Here is a 14,087-nt window from a genome sequence, read left to right as displayed (position 1 = left end):
AATAAATCAGTCTTTATTCTGCATATACTATTTTGTTTATTGTTTCCATTACTGGAATATCTTCTATGTTATGGATTGTCCGGCACTGGTATGCTTAGTATCCATCCACATCTTGAGAAATTTTATCTTTGGGTACAGACAAGAAATTTTCAAACCAAATATCCAGGTTTGACACTTGGATGTCCCAGTGTCACAGCCTTGATAACATGGCAGAAGTACTCATATTTCTTTAGGTTCTGAGTTTATGTGCCTGACTTAAATACCTGGACTGGCAGAGTTTCATTGTTGAAATGAACATAAGTAAGTAATGTGAAACATATTATTTAAGCAGATAACATAGGAAGTAGCATCGCAGAATCATCGAGTCATTAAGGCTAGAAACCGTTAAGAAGGTAGTCAGAGCATTCTTGTATTTTATTGATATTCAACAAAATAACATGTATATTTTTATAAGTCCCATTCCATCACCAGAAAAGCAAAGCAGACATTCACAGTTATGAAAAGATGACCCTTAACGTTTGCTTGAACAGCCAGGTATGAACACTGATATCTCTATGTCCATAGTGCTCTTCTGTACTTCTCTTTTATCTTCATTGATACTGGTGTTAAATGGGCAGTTTGGGGGAATCAAAACTGCAGAGCTGATTCATTACAGTGATTTCATACCTCAGGCAGCAATAGCTTGAATTTAAAGGCAATCTCCCCTCCTCCAAAGAATAACGAATACATGAAGACAGATCAATGTCCACCTCTTCCATTTGCAATAATTAATTTACATTAATAAGAGCTATCTGTTCTATTTGTCAAATTGCATTACAGAACCCATTGAAGCTGAGGGAATTATCTTGTCTCCTACCCTAGTGCCTGGCTGCCAAATGAGTGGGGTGGAGGTTAAGATCAATTTTGCCATGGCTCATTTACTCCGGCTGTGGTGTTTTATTCTATTTAGTCCTAAGTAGGATGAAAGGAGACAAGCTGCAGGCAACCTGCTCTGTAGTAGAATATAGCCTTCACCCCTCTAAGAGCTAGAGGTACAAGTAGCAGAGCCACAGATCATGAATTCTGGCCAAACAATTTCTTCTGAGTTGCTGACTAGACTTCTGTACATGAAATCATCTCCTGCAGTGTCTTTGATGGCTCACGCCTCCAACATATAATTGAAATGGTCATCAATGAAGCTGAAAAAGTAAGAGTAGAGGTTTAAAAAAACAAAAACAAAAACTTATTCACATGCAGAATTGCTAGAAATCCAAGCAGGCATAAAAAAAGTCAGCTGGTGGATCAGAGACAACAGCTCTACTATTAAAGGTATTTTTGGTCTCTTCTTGTATTTTCTCCTTGAAAGAAATGTGTATGCAAACAATGATATTGACATACTCACTTGGTGTAGATTGCCCTCTCCCCTGCATTCTACTGTTTTGTTTGTTTGAGCTAGTCTGACTTGTTTCTCTTCTTAGGCAGAGCATGGTTTAGTTCTGTATATGTCACTTTACTGTAACTACAGAATACAGCCTAACCATCTATACAGGTGTCAGCATTAAGTAGGATGAAGCTGGGAACCAGACAGAGAGGTTGTTGTCAAATACATTACCAAACATCCTGTGCAATCACATTTCTTTCATTCTTTCCCTTGGACTATAGGCTATGCACAACTGGTGCTATGCATTGTAGGCCCAACACCATCCCCTGTTTTCTTCAGAAGACAGTTTTGTCTTTCCCAGTGTCAGTTAGTAGGAGAAAAGATTTCTTCCCCCATGTCTCTATTTAACAGTTACCCAGGTTTCCTGTACTGTCCCACACATCTCATGGAGCAGCTTTCTCATAGGATGCACGGGTTGCTGAGAAGAAATTAAAAAAAGAGAAAAAACAGCTCATGTCACTGGGGTCCTTGGAGGATGCGCTCTTCAGATCTTTGAAAAACATTCAACAGGATGCTCACAAAACAAACCACAAAACACATCCCATATGTGGAAATAACCAGACTTGTAAGGAGAAAGAGGACACATGAGACTTCTCAGATTAAAGCATAGAATCAGAGAATATTTTAAGCTGGAAGGAACCCACAAAGATAATCGAGCCCAACTCGTAAAACAGTGGTTGTCATGGCTTTTGGTGAGTTGCTTAACAGGGGGATGTCCTGGCATATTTTCAGCTTCATTTGTCTAAAGGCTTATAATTCCTAGGAAAGAATAAGCAAAATAAAATATCTCTGTCTGATGTGTTTTCTCCCACAAGAAGAACCACAATGGAAATACTGTGCATTTACAATGCAAGAGACCTGACATCAGGCTGTGGTTTAGCAGATACTGTATTTCTGCATAGGAACAGCTAAATTTTTGAGATCAAACACTATCCACTTACATAGCTCCTGCTGAAGCATGCCAGATTTTTGAAAGCCATGTTTATGGTTAAGGACTGAATGGAACAGCAATCTGTAAAACCTTCCTTGTTTGAAGAGTTTGCATTCTCATCCTTTACAGGAATGACTAGAAAACAAAATGTCACTCTGAGCAAATATAATCTTTGTCTTGCACAGCCCTACTTTGGTGAGTCCTGCTCTGTGTAGCAGCAATCACAACATGAGATTTGCTGGATGTTAAGCCTGAAGAGAAACATAGCCATGTGATTCCTCTACCATTCACACTGTCTGTCCCCAGGCAGGTATTCAGGTTTTATAAGTGATGAGCTCGTTAAGATTTCTGCTTCTTAAAAGCCCCTCAGGGAGACATTTGTCTGTTTGCCATTCTGTATTTAAAGTCTGCCACTGCAGAAATTGTTGCAGTGTCCTCATTCTGCTATCAGTGTATTATCAACAGCTTGGATTTATATATGACACACACACCATCCTATGGATGATTAATGTTAATGAATCATCTTTGGCAATCAAACAGAAATAATTATGAGGAATCTTTCAAGAGCAGAAGCCCCTTTGTTTGCATGGAGGTTTACCTGCTTTGACAAAATTACTCTTTCAGTTGTGGTTTTGTGAAGTTTGCTTGCAAGCCAGAGGCATGTTGAGTCCAGTGTTTGCGTGAGCAAATCATTCAAGAATAGAGGTTGTAAGGGGAGGAGACTTAGAAAATGAGCCCATGAGAATAAGGCAAGTAACATCAGAAACCAGCAAGGAGAATGTCTGCAATAAACTATTTAGCAAAAAATTATTTTTAGGAGAAAACCAAAATAGCTTTTGACTGCAAGAGAAGTTCTGGACACAGTTCTGCAATCACTTCAAACTAGTGCGGAGGACATGCAAATGCCAAGTGTATCTGTCTCTCTGTATTGCATTTTGACATCTAAACTGCCTGATTAGCACAGCATCCCATCCCAGATAATACTTCCAGCTGAATTTTTGTAAGAAATATAGACAGAAATCTAGTTTGAACAAACAGAAAAGAATACCCACAAAAAAAAAAAAAAACAACAAAAAACCCACCAAACCAAACCAAACTCCACAACCTCTTTATATAAAGAGGATTCAGTTTTCTTGTTATTATAATGTAGTATGTGTCCAGGACCTTTTATGTTGTCTGAAAGCACTTTGTGAACTGGTAAGCTGCACTGTGTACAGCATCACACTGCAGCCTTAAAGCAGGACAGTTGCTTAAAGTGATCAATAAATCCAGTCTTCTAGAGTGCCAGAAAAGGCAAATATAGGGACCAGTGATAAAGAAGGTTGTGAGAGTACAACTTGCCTCTTGATGTGATTGAAGAACTCAGCTGGCCTTAAAATGGTCATATCCAAATGTTGCTTGCCTTCGCTGTGTTGAAAGGACTAGCCTGTAGGAAGGTAACTCTCATGTTATCCACTGATAAGGAAACATAACCTGCAGGAGTTGTGAAAGCATAAAAGAAAGGCCTGCCATTTGTACCTCAAATAATACATCTTTATGCAACATGGTGACACGCATCTTGGAACTGAGGGCCTGATACAAAGTATTCTGAATATCCTGTTTTGCAGTTCTGCAGATGTGCTTCAGAGAATCTCCTTCATCCTGATTTCTTACTACTTACTTTTTCCTCCGCCTGTGGTAAGACAATGGAATCATTCCTTTCTATTTTGCTTAAATAGTAGATTTTTGAAGGAAGGCTTTACTGTTCATATTGCACTCTAATTGTATTGACATTTTCAGAACTTTGTGTTTGGATATGTGATGTAGATCAGTGTGAGCTAAATTGAAGAGTATGGACAATTGGAAAGACCTATAAACTGATTTATTTCTCTTATGTACTGACACCTGAGCATTATATAAACAACCCTCAGGGACTTCCTTGTTCTTTAGATAAAACAGAAATTAAGTATTACCCGATTTCAAATAACAGTCCATTTCTGATGCCTGCAGAGTCTTTGTCATAGCTTAGGATATCTCTGATTAACTAGCCTAGAAAAAAACAAACAAACAAACAAAAGACCAGAAGTATTAAATGATTTTTCTTTTGACAAAGTAATATAAAGGATTTGAAAATATGCTTGAAGTTTTAGGTTGCCAAAAGCTCATGTGGCTGCAGTGAATATGCTTTGTCCCCTCTTGACTTAGTTCTATTTTGTTACATGAATGTGATGTGAACGCATAGAATTAGAATCATAGAACCATAGAGTTACCCAGGTTGGAAAAGACCTTGAAGATCATCAAGTTCAACCGCAGCCTAACCATAGTACCCTAATGTACATAGTACCCTAGTGGCATGCGTCTTGTCATCTATATACATGTTGACAAGGGAGTACTTTTAGAACACAGACTTATAAGGGAACAGGTTACTATGATACTGGTGTCAGGCCAGGACTTTGAGCTGAAAGCCTCCAGCGCAGCTACAGAGTAGTAGCTTAACTACCTTTACTCAGTTCTTAACTCAAGCAGGCATTCCAATCTTCATTAAATGTAAGATGACTGAAGTGTTTTAATTTCTTTCTGATTTATTTCAAATACCACTGATTTGTTCAGGATTATTTTCAAATTGTTTTGCAAAAGCAAGCTTAACTTAAACCTGCCTGAGATATTAGATTCAGGTGGAGCTGGTTAATGTCAGAGTGGTAAGGCTGGTAAGGCCTGACTAAAATTAAAACAGCGTACCCCCAAATCCAGCAGTGTAATATGCCGGTTCTGTCAAGGCATAATAGAAAGAGAATAATATGCACCAAATTTTATTTATTTGAAGCAAAACCTTCAGCATCTGAGGTTTCTCATTTCCACTTGCACTGACCTTGCATTTGAGATTCTGAATGCACCAAGCTCAGAACTGAAGGTGGTGATTTACACTTCACTCTCCCTCTTGATTTTGCTTTGGTGTCCATACAAAATGACTGACTTGCAAAGAATAACCATGGGGTTTTTGCTCTAAGAAGAATATCTTCATATTATCCATACCATTTTAGAAGAAGATATTCCAGCTATGAAACAAAATCATAGAATCATAGAATGTCTTGGGTGGAAAGGGACCTCAAGGATCATCAAGTTCCAACCTCCTGCCATCGGACTGGCCAGGGCCCCTCTGGGCAAACTGTTCCAACATCTCACCACTCTCTCAGTGAAAAGCGTCCCCCAACATCTAAGTTAAATCTCCCTTCCTTTAGTTTAAAACAGTTCCCCCTTGTCCTATCAATATCTACACATGTAGAAAGTTCATTTCCCTCCTGTTTATAAACTCCCTTTGAATATTGAAATGGTGCAATGAGGTTTCCCTGCAGCCTTCTGTTTTCAATGCTGAACAAGCCTGGTTCCTTAAACCTGTCTTCACAGAGGTGCACCAACCCTGGGATCACTTCGTGGCCCTCCTCTGGACCAAAAGCTCCACATCTTTCCTGTGTTGGGAGTTTCAGACTTGGTCAAAGTAATTGTGCATATTTACCCACAGTTTATTTACTGTGGAATTCCTGATAGTTATTTTGAATATACCTGTGGAATTTCACTTATGGATATTGATATTTAGCTAATTAAAAAAATCTACAACCATACGGCACTTAGCTATGGATGGAGAAGGATATGAATGAAATATTTTTCTTCTTTTATTATAAGCCAGTATTTCAGATTACACATTTCAATTCTTTCTAAAGAGACTTAAAATGTTCTAATTGAGTTACTGCTCTGTATATGCACTTATACATACTTACAAGCTTATGCGTATGTATACAGTTAACTAACCACTTTTCCTGCATGGCTATGAGAATTGATTCAGTGTTTTGGAGATTACATTGCCAGTCATCTGCAAAACTCAGGTCAAGGATTACAAAAAGAACATTAAGTTTTAGCCAGTTAGGAAGTTAATCTGGGAACCATGTGAAAAATGCTTTTGTACTCAGCTATTTATTCATTTATTTATTTAGGTAAAAATATTTGGCCCAGAGTAGAGGACAAGTGTATGTGTAAGTCTTGGCTTTAAGAGCTTACAATTTAAAGCTCTTCAGAAAATTACCTACATGCATATGAAAAATCCAATTAAAATCACAGTTATGCACTGTGAAATTCAAGGAATGGATGTTTTCTAGCATGGGATTAGTATTAATATATGATACATGATGCACATGTTTGACAAATTGTCAAAGAGATTCTGTTACTTTGGGGATTCTTTAGTTATTGGCTTCAAAAAGACATTACTGTATTTGAAAGAGAATTCTGAATGTGCTGACAATGACACGCAAGTAGTAATGATATTAGGTGTACATAGTAAACCCTGAAATTTAGATAACAAAAGCACAAATAATTTATAAAAGCAATAACACAGCCCTTAAAACAGACTGGAGAAATGATCAACTGCAAAGTTCATTACCAGCTAATCCTACAAGATTCACATTTCATTAGAGAGAGGAACATTTATGGCACAGATGCATAGCACTGAATATATGAGACATATAAGATGCTTGTGGCTTCCCTATTATAGATAGGAATTTTGGAAAAGGGAAGGCAGTTTATGTGAAATGAGATAGGGAGTTAAACCAAGTATTATCACATCAAATTAGCAATTGTTATTTTAGTGCTAAATACAGTGTTTGACTGAAAGGGGGGGGTTCTTTGTACAGCAACACGACAGTTTTATAAGTTCTCTACTACAGGAAATCCTTCTTCATGTCTAATTGTTAACACCACATGGTATTCACAAAGTTATATAAAAGCTGCCAGACATTACTCACAACATGTAATAGCCAAAGAACACTTAGCATTTGAGTTACTATTTCTAATAATGTTGCACCAGAGAAATGTCTGACAAAGCAGAGGTCTAGGGATGGATTTATTGTGTCCATCATTATTTATATTATAACAGTGTGCAGGCATTCCAGGTGTTAGTGCCTGTCATTATCCCCATCTTCCTCAAATACTCCAGATACATACTGTTTATTAAGACACAACATTTTATTTTTTGTGTGTGTGTGGAGATGATTGTTTTTGTTTTATAGTATTACTTTTTCTTGATACAGACATTTATTAACTTCTGTTCTGTGTGACTAAGAACCATTCCAGCCCATGCATTTCAAATAGGCTGAAAAATCAGATGCTCTACCCTAATAACATTTGTCACAATGGCTCATTGTGTGATTAATAATAATCTATCACTAATGTGATTTTATTTCTGAATATTCAATTGCAGTTTGTATTTTTTAATTGCATACCCACTATTTGTTTTCAGGACTGCTTTGGTGTACAGTGACAGCATAGATAGGACCATTAGCCTCAATTAATAAACTGAGTAATGGAGACACCCAGCATTGTTCTATTAATGCCATTTAGTGTCATGATGTCAAATTCCTATTTCCGCTCTCATTTCTGTTCAGAACTGCAGATGCTGTAATTGCTATGAGACTTCTTCATTTTTTGTGTGCTTATTTTGAAATGACAATGTTGTGAAATATGTCTGTTTACTGATAGTTCCACCGGTCTCATTGAAAACCTTTTCAGGATTTCTTAGGTTGTTTTAAAACAACATAAATACAGGAGATGACACACTGAGAGGGAAATGGTTGAGAGGTACAACTTGAAATGCTTTACCAGGTTAGGTAAAGGAGAATGACATGAAAAATCCCTTAGACAAAGCCTTTCTTTTAGAACATAAGAGCTACAAAACATGTCTTTTTTGTTTGAGCCTTGCCAATGATGTGTTGTGTATCTGAATAGAAACTGCTTATGAATGAAAATTAGAGTTTGAAAAGGGATCCTAGCCATCCCAAATTTTGATGCAAGCATTCATACAAGATGAATTAAATGTACACTGTAGTCAGTTCAGTAGGCATAGGGCTGAACTGCTTGAGCCCAGATTTTCTAAGTTTATTTGTCATATCTACCCTGAAGTAGCTTAAATAGATTTAATATTCAAGTAGCTAACATTCAACAATCTCTGAAAAATGAGCTGTCTGAAAATAAGTCAGTTCTGAAATTCTGAGAGATACTGCTCAGAAAGGAAGGTTCCATCTATGCCCTCTAGCAGCAAAATGCACTTCTTATGAAGATCTATCTTATTTATTTTCATATTCAAATATTACATTGTGTTGCTAAAAAGATATTCCCACAATATTTTAAGCAATTTTGGTAAGTGAAATGCTCAAGGGTACTTCACCAAGAGCAGAAAAACATGTTTAAGATGTATGGAAAATATAAAGTTGATTTTCAAATCCAAAATTTGAATGATTGTTCCTGGTTCTCAACATGGAGTAATTAAATGGATGCTTGCTGTAATGAGTGCATGAACAACTATCAGACAGTTGCAAATATCCTACAAATTAATATGGAATTTAGAGGAGTACCAGTCAACCTTTAGTAGTAACCACTCCTGGATGACTAGGTCACTGAATGGATCACAAGATGATTATACTTCAGACCTCTCAGTTCCGAATATTTCCTTTTCTTCCGTGATAGGTGATTCCACAAATTCTGCCCATACAAGTGTGAATGACCCTGCCTACCTGCGCGTTTCTTGTGTGATGGCTACTAATCCAGAGGCTCTATGAGATGATTTTTCAGACTTTTTATTGGCAGTTATCTTAAAAAATGATTGGTTTAAAATAATATCCCATTAGAAATATGATTCATATCTAATTTTTCCTGTTAGTGTGGACTAATAAGCCAGAACGTAGTGTTCTGCACAGATTGAATAATACATTTTAATAGGCTACTTTAAAACATATGACATAGTAGCTGTCCTCTTGGGGTTATCTGCTTGCTTCTAGTTGCTGAAGTTTATCACCAATATGCAGTTATTGTTGTTTTGAGAGTATAATTAAAAAGCACATTAAACAATATCCTGCAGAACAGACAATAGATATTAAAGTACATCAGCTCTTCAAATATTAGTTTCCTCATGGACAGGATACAGGAATGAAGCAGAAGAACTTATTAGTTTCTTGCTTTGCTGGAACATCATATTTTTCAGTCACACAGAATAATAAAGTTTACATAGCTCTCTGGAATTCTAGCTCAGGCCAATTATTTTATTTCTGGCACTCACTTTGCCTCTCTATCATATTTCTGTCAAATCTGCTCTATGTGGAAGAATACAAACTGTGCAGGCTAGAAATCTTTTTTATTGCTAACTACTTGTACGCTGAGCAATTCAGCTTGCGCTTCCATGATGACAACAGTAACAGTAGATCAGTTCTAAGGTGAAAACATTATTGTGGAAGAAGGCAAATTAAGATACTCTGGTATCTTTCAAGGATACCAGCATATAGGAGGAAATAAAAACAATCTTAAAGTTTGTTACAATAATATCATGTAGAACTGCTCAATACTGCATACAACTTAACCCAATACTATTTTTTAAGCCTATATATATATTGCTATTCTGTGAGATGACATGATTTTATAAAAAAGACAGCTCTCTCCCATAACTGATCTTACATAGACTTAATGCAGGTTCACACTAAGAACACCCACTGTGGTGGTGAGGACAGTCTAAATCACTACATTGCTACAAAACCATAATCCAGAATAGCTCAAACATCATAGATAAGACAGAGGGAAGACCTTGAGACTAGTGAACAGCAGACACAGTTTAGCTCCTTAAACCACAGCCATACTCCTGCCCACCTTCACAGGAGAAGACTTTTGCAGTCATGACTGTAGCAAATACTAGCATAGCTAACAAAAAGTGGACACCTCTGCTTTACATAATCATGCTGAAATCATAGGAAGCTAGATAACTGGAACTGCCTCATTTCTTGAATTACATGCCCTGGGTAATTCAGCATTTTTAGGAGCATCTTTCCCTTTAAATCCTCTGAAAATAGTGTCCAGCATTTTGATGGATGTGAGCAGCTAAGTAACAAAAAGTGCAGTGCAGCACTCCACTCTTGGCTATTAATATACAGATAATAATTACATTCCATTAGTAAATTGGCTGGATGTATTCAAATCCAATACTTGCAATGAAATTTATTACTAGCTTGGCAAAATATGCCTCATCCATTTCCAAATTAGTGAATTTTAATGCTTCAGTCACAACCACAGAAAACCCTGGGAAAAATTAACAAGTGCCTAAAATTGATTTACTACTGCCATTTACACTGAAGGATAGTTAGCAATATCATCAGTAATTTACACTTGAAGTTTGCTTAGACTCCCAGCATGATGCATGCTAGGATCATGAGCAACATGGGATGTAGCCCGATAGCATGTACAGGACCTGTACATCATTGCATAGGATCTGTGTTAGCACTACTGCTTTCAGTCTACAATATTCCAATGGGGAGACTATTATGCAATAATTAGATGAGGAATTTGCTCCTAATTTCCATTCCAGGTTCATTCTTTGCTACTGTATACTCATTTGCCTTTGAATTAATATATTTTAGCATAAATATCTCCTCTCACAGCTCTTTGTATATAAAGATAATCTAATAACTCTCAGCTTTCAGTACAAGCTTACAAGCTTTTCTGTCATCAGTTCTTTCATGATGTTGTATGTATGCATTAACTCAGAGCTGAAATAGCATCCTTTCTTGTCTGCACATTGATTGAAGAAGAAATCTATTAGCCCTAGGGCCCAAAGTGCTTTGTTTTCTGCTATTATAACAGCCTTTCCCCCCAGTCTCTAGCAGAGTTCAAATATTTGCATGATCATGCAGCTTGAAGTAGCATTTCATACACTAATAGTATTAAAAGTGTTTCCATCCACATTCAAGTTGAATTCCTTAGGCCTACATAACCTAGCACATAAATTCAGCAAAAGCTCTTTAAAAATCTCTTTCCATCTTGAGAACTACTCTATCATTCGTCCCTTAGTCTGTACAAGAGTTTGTCACATCTTGCTTCAGTGATTCAAATTCTTCTACCTCATTACCCAGTTTTCCTGTGTTAGTCCACAAACAGCTTCATTGCTTCCTTCTGACCTTATATTTCCTAAATCAATTAAATATAGCCAACATGATCAATTCTCTCATCCATAGCAAAACTTTCTTTTTTTTCCCCTCTGCTGTCTGTTACCTTATTGTCTATTATGGCCTTACTCCTGACCACAGCCTCATGTACATCGTTTCACCTCTCCCAGCGACAACAAAACCCTTGCAACTTAGATGGATGTTTCCACATCTGTTATTCTTTTCTTGGCTGCAGGTCATTGCTCAAGGCAAAGGTGTAAACCCTCCCCTGGGAATTATATACTCTTTCTGTAAGTGCTTCTTGAAGTCTAAATACCCCAAAGTCCTCTTCCTCACACCCATTCCTGAGCCATCTGTTTGCTGTGATTGTATTCATGGCTTCAACCTCCTTCTCAAGGAGTAAGGACCATGAAGTAATGGGCCACATCTCACTAACATTCAGAGATCTGTATGGTCATTTCTAGGATGCGATCCATCTCATGCACTTGTGTGAGGTTAGTCATGCTTTGTAAGTTTCAGCTTCTCCTTTTGGCAGCCAAATAAAACCAAAAAACTCATCTCAGGAGTGAAGAACTGCTTGGTTTCTCTCTGAGGTTGTACACACATCATCAGACTGAAAGTGCTCAGGCATGCTCTTGAGCAGTTTAGCCCTTGATCTGTGCTTGGAGCCCTGTATGGGAGAACAATGCTGATCTTGAGAAAAAAAACACCAGGCTGGAGACCACCTAATGCCTGGGAACAGTTCTAGGTATTGTTCCATGTATTAACATTGCCTTCTTTAAGCCTCTTACAAGTTTATCCTATGTCTGATCTAATTCTTCTCCAACATTTCCAAGGGAGAAATACTGTCCCAGGCAGAAGGCCTCAGCACTCTGATGCACACAGGTTCACTTTTTCAAGTGAAAAACTACTCAGTATTTGTAGTCCTCTCAGTTCCTTTTGTGGGTTTTAAACTACACTTGGCAACTAAATAAGCTCTAAGGAGGTGGAGATCATACACTCCTTGTACCATGTAATTGCTCGGTGTTAACTGTGGTCAGTCCTTGTGCAGCTGTGGTGGAAAGTGACTGGTTCAATAAGCAGAGTTTTGCTGTGGTTCTGGCCACAGCTGGCCTGCTCATGGCATTTACCTATTTTGTCAAGTGCTGAAGCGTTAACTCTTCTGAAGAAATCATCACTGTGCCCTTACTTTAAGGTTCTTCTTGCCTTTTTGACTGGGCAGAATTAGGGAGTTACTTTCATTCTGAGATACAAACTACAAAATACCAGGGTGCTTGTCTTCAAACTTGCTATAGTTTTTTGAAGGTGCAAGTGGGATCCAAACCAAGAATTGCAAGGGAGACCAGAGCTCTTCATTCGCAAGGGAACTTCTGAGCTGCGTTTGGCACGTGTTGTTATAGTAACGTTTACAATAGACACCCATTTGTTTCTTTGCATATTAAATTAAGCTTTTAGCAAGATTAAAACAGAGCCTTCATTTTCAGGCAGCCAAAATTTTTATTTCTGAATAACAGCATTAACAAATGCAATACCTAAAATGACTTCATGTTCCTTTACAAAGGATTCTTCTTTGCATGAAGAACTCTCAAACCCTTGCTCTAGTCTACACTCATGAACAGTGAAACCCAGATGCAGTTCTAGGCACATGCATTCCTGCTTCTTTACTGGGAATTCCTGCTTCCTGTGGTCATCACTAACCCTGCAGCCCAAGCTACAGCTCCTGTTCAGGACCCATCCTCTCATACTCCTGTATAATACCTGCGAGTCAAATATCTCTCCCAAGAGGTCTATGGGAGGGAGTCCGGTTGGACTCCCCATTTATGGATTTCCCTTGTGCTCCAGGTTTTCTGCTCTACTGTGAGGACTGTGAGGGTGAGGTGGAGATGATTAAAATAAGAGCTCTGTTTTCAACATGAGGACCAAGCTGTGGGGAAGGGCTACAGGGAGGCCTCCCAGCAGCCCTAATAACCCCCCATGTGTGGGTCACCTCACTTCTGTCCCTGTGATATAAAACCTCATTCAATGCTCAGTGATAATAAAATAAATGTCTTTATTTTTAACAGATGGACAAAACAGACCCAAAACTAGACAATATTTTCCTGAATTGCATGGGCACTATTGGAGACAATACAAATGAAGTTAAAACATATATATATATCCATATTATGCTTCCTATCTGTTTTGCTAGTAGTAGTTTCAATATATCATTTCTGACACAGACAAAAATATACTTTTTTTCTTTTTTTTCTTTTTTTTTTTTTTTCCTTTTAACAACAGCCACAAATACTGCTCTGATTAATAGCAGACTTACAATAACGTACTGTCTAATTGCACATGGTACTTGATCAAATTTGCCTGAAGGGCAGAAGGAAAAATGAGTAACTTTTCCCCCCTATGATACTTATATTTGAAATACTAAATTATTGTACTGTGAAAATAAAAGACTAAATCTGACTTTTACTTTAGTTGATCCACTTAATGTTTACATTCAGTTCAGGTTCACAAAAGCATGTGTTATTTATAATACATATACCATCTTATATAGACAAATATAGATGAAATTGTAACTTTTTTTGACATATCAGCTATGTATTAATCTTGATTTTATGAATATATTTCATGCAAAGGAGGTAAAAAACCCTGTTGAATAGGTGTTATTCACAAGTGTTAAGAATCAGAAAGTGAAATGCATGAACACAATACAAATATTTTATTCAGAAATCAGTGGCTCAGAAACAATAACCTCTGTGTTTTAAGATGAGTTCTTTGCTTCACTGATCGTAGATCC

General features: G+C 37.4%; 1 long non-coding RNA gene across 1 annotated transcript in view; it reads left to right on the top strand.

Annotated features, from left to right (window-relative positions):
• The window catches only part of LOC107307931, a 58,029-nt gene extending 53,981 nt beyond the window's left edge, over window positions 1-4,048 (top strand). The window contains exon 4 of the long non-coding RNA XR_001552559.1: window positions 3,959-4,048. This is a non-coding gene — a long non-coding RNA (uncharacterized LOC107307931). The remainder of the gene's footprint in view (window positions 1-3,958) is intronic.
• The last annotated feature ends 10,039 nt before the right edge of the window (window positions 4,049-14,087 follow it).

Source organism: Coturnix japonica, chromosome 1, assembly GCF_001577835.2.
Source record: "Coturnix japonica isolate 7356 chromosome 1, Coturnix japonica 2.1, whole genome shotgun sequence".
NCBI lineage: Eukaryota > Metazoa > Chordata > Aves > Galliformes > Phasianidae > Coturnix > Coturnix japonica.
This window is presented reverse-complemented; position numbering and strand designations above follow the sequence as displayed.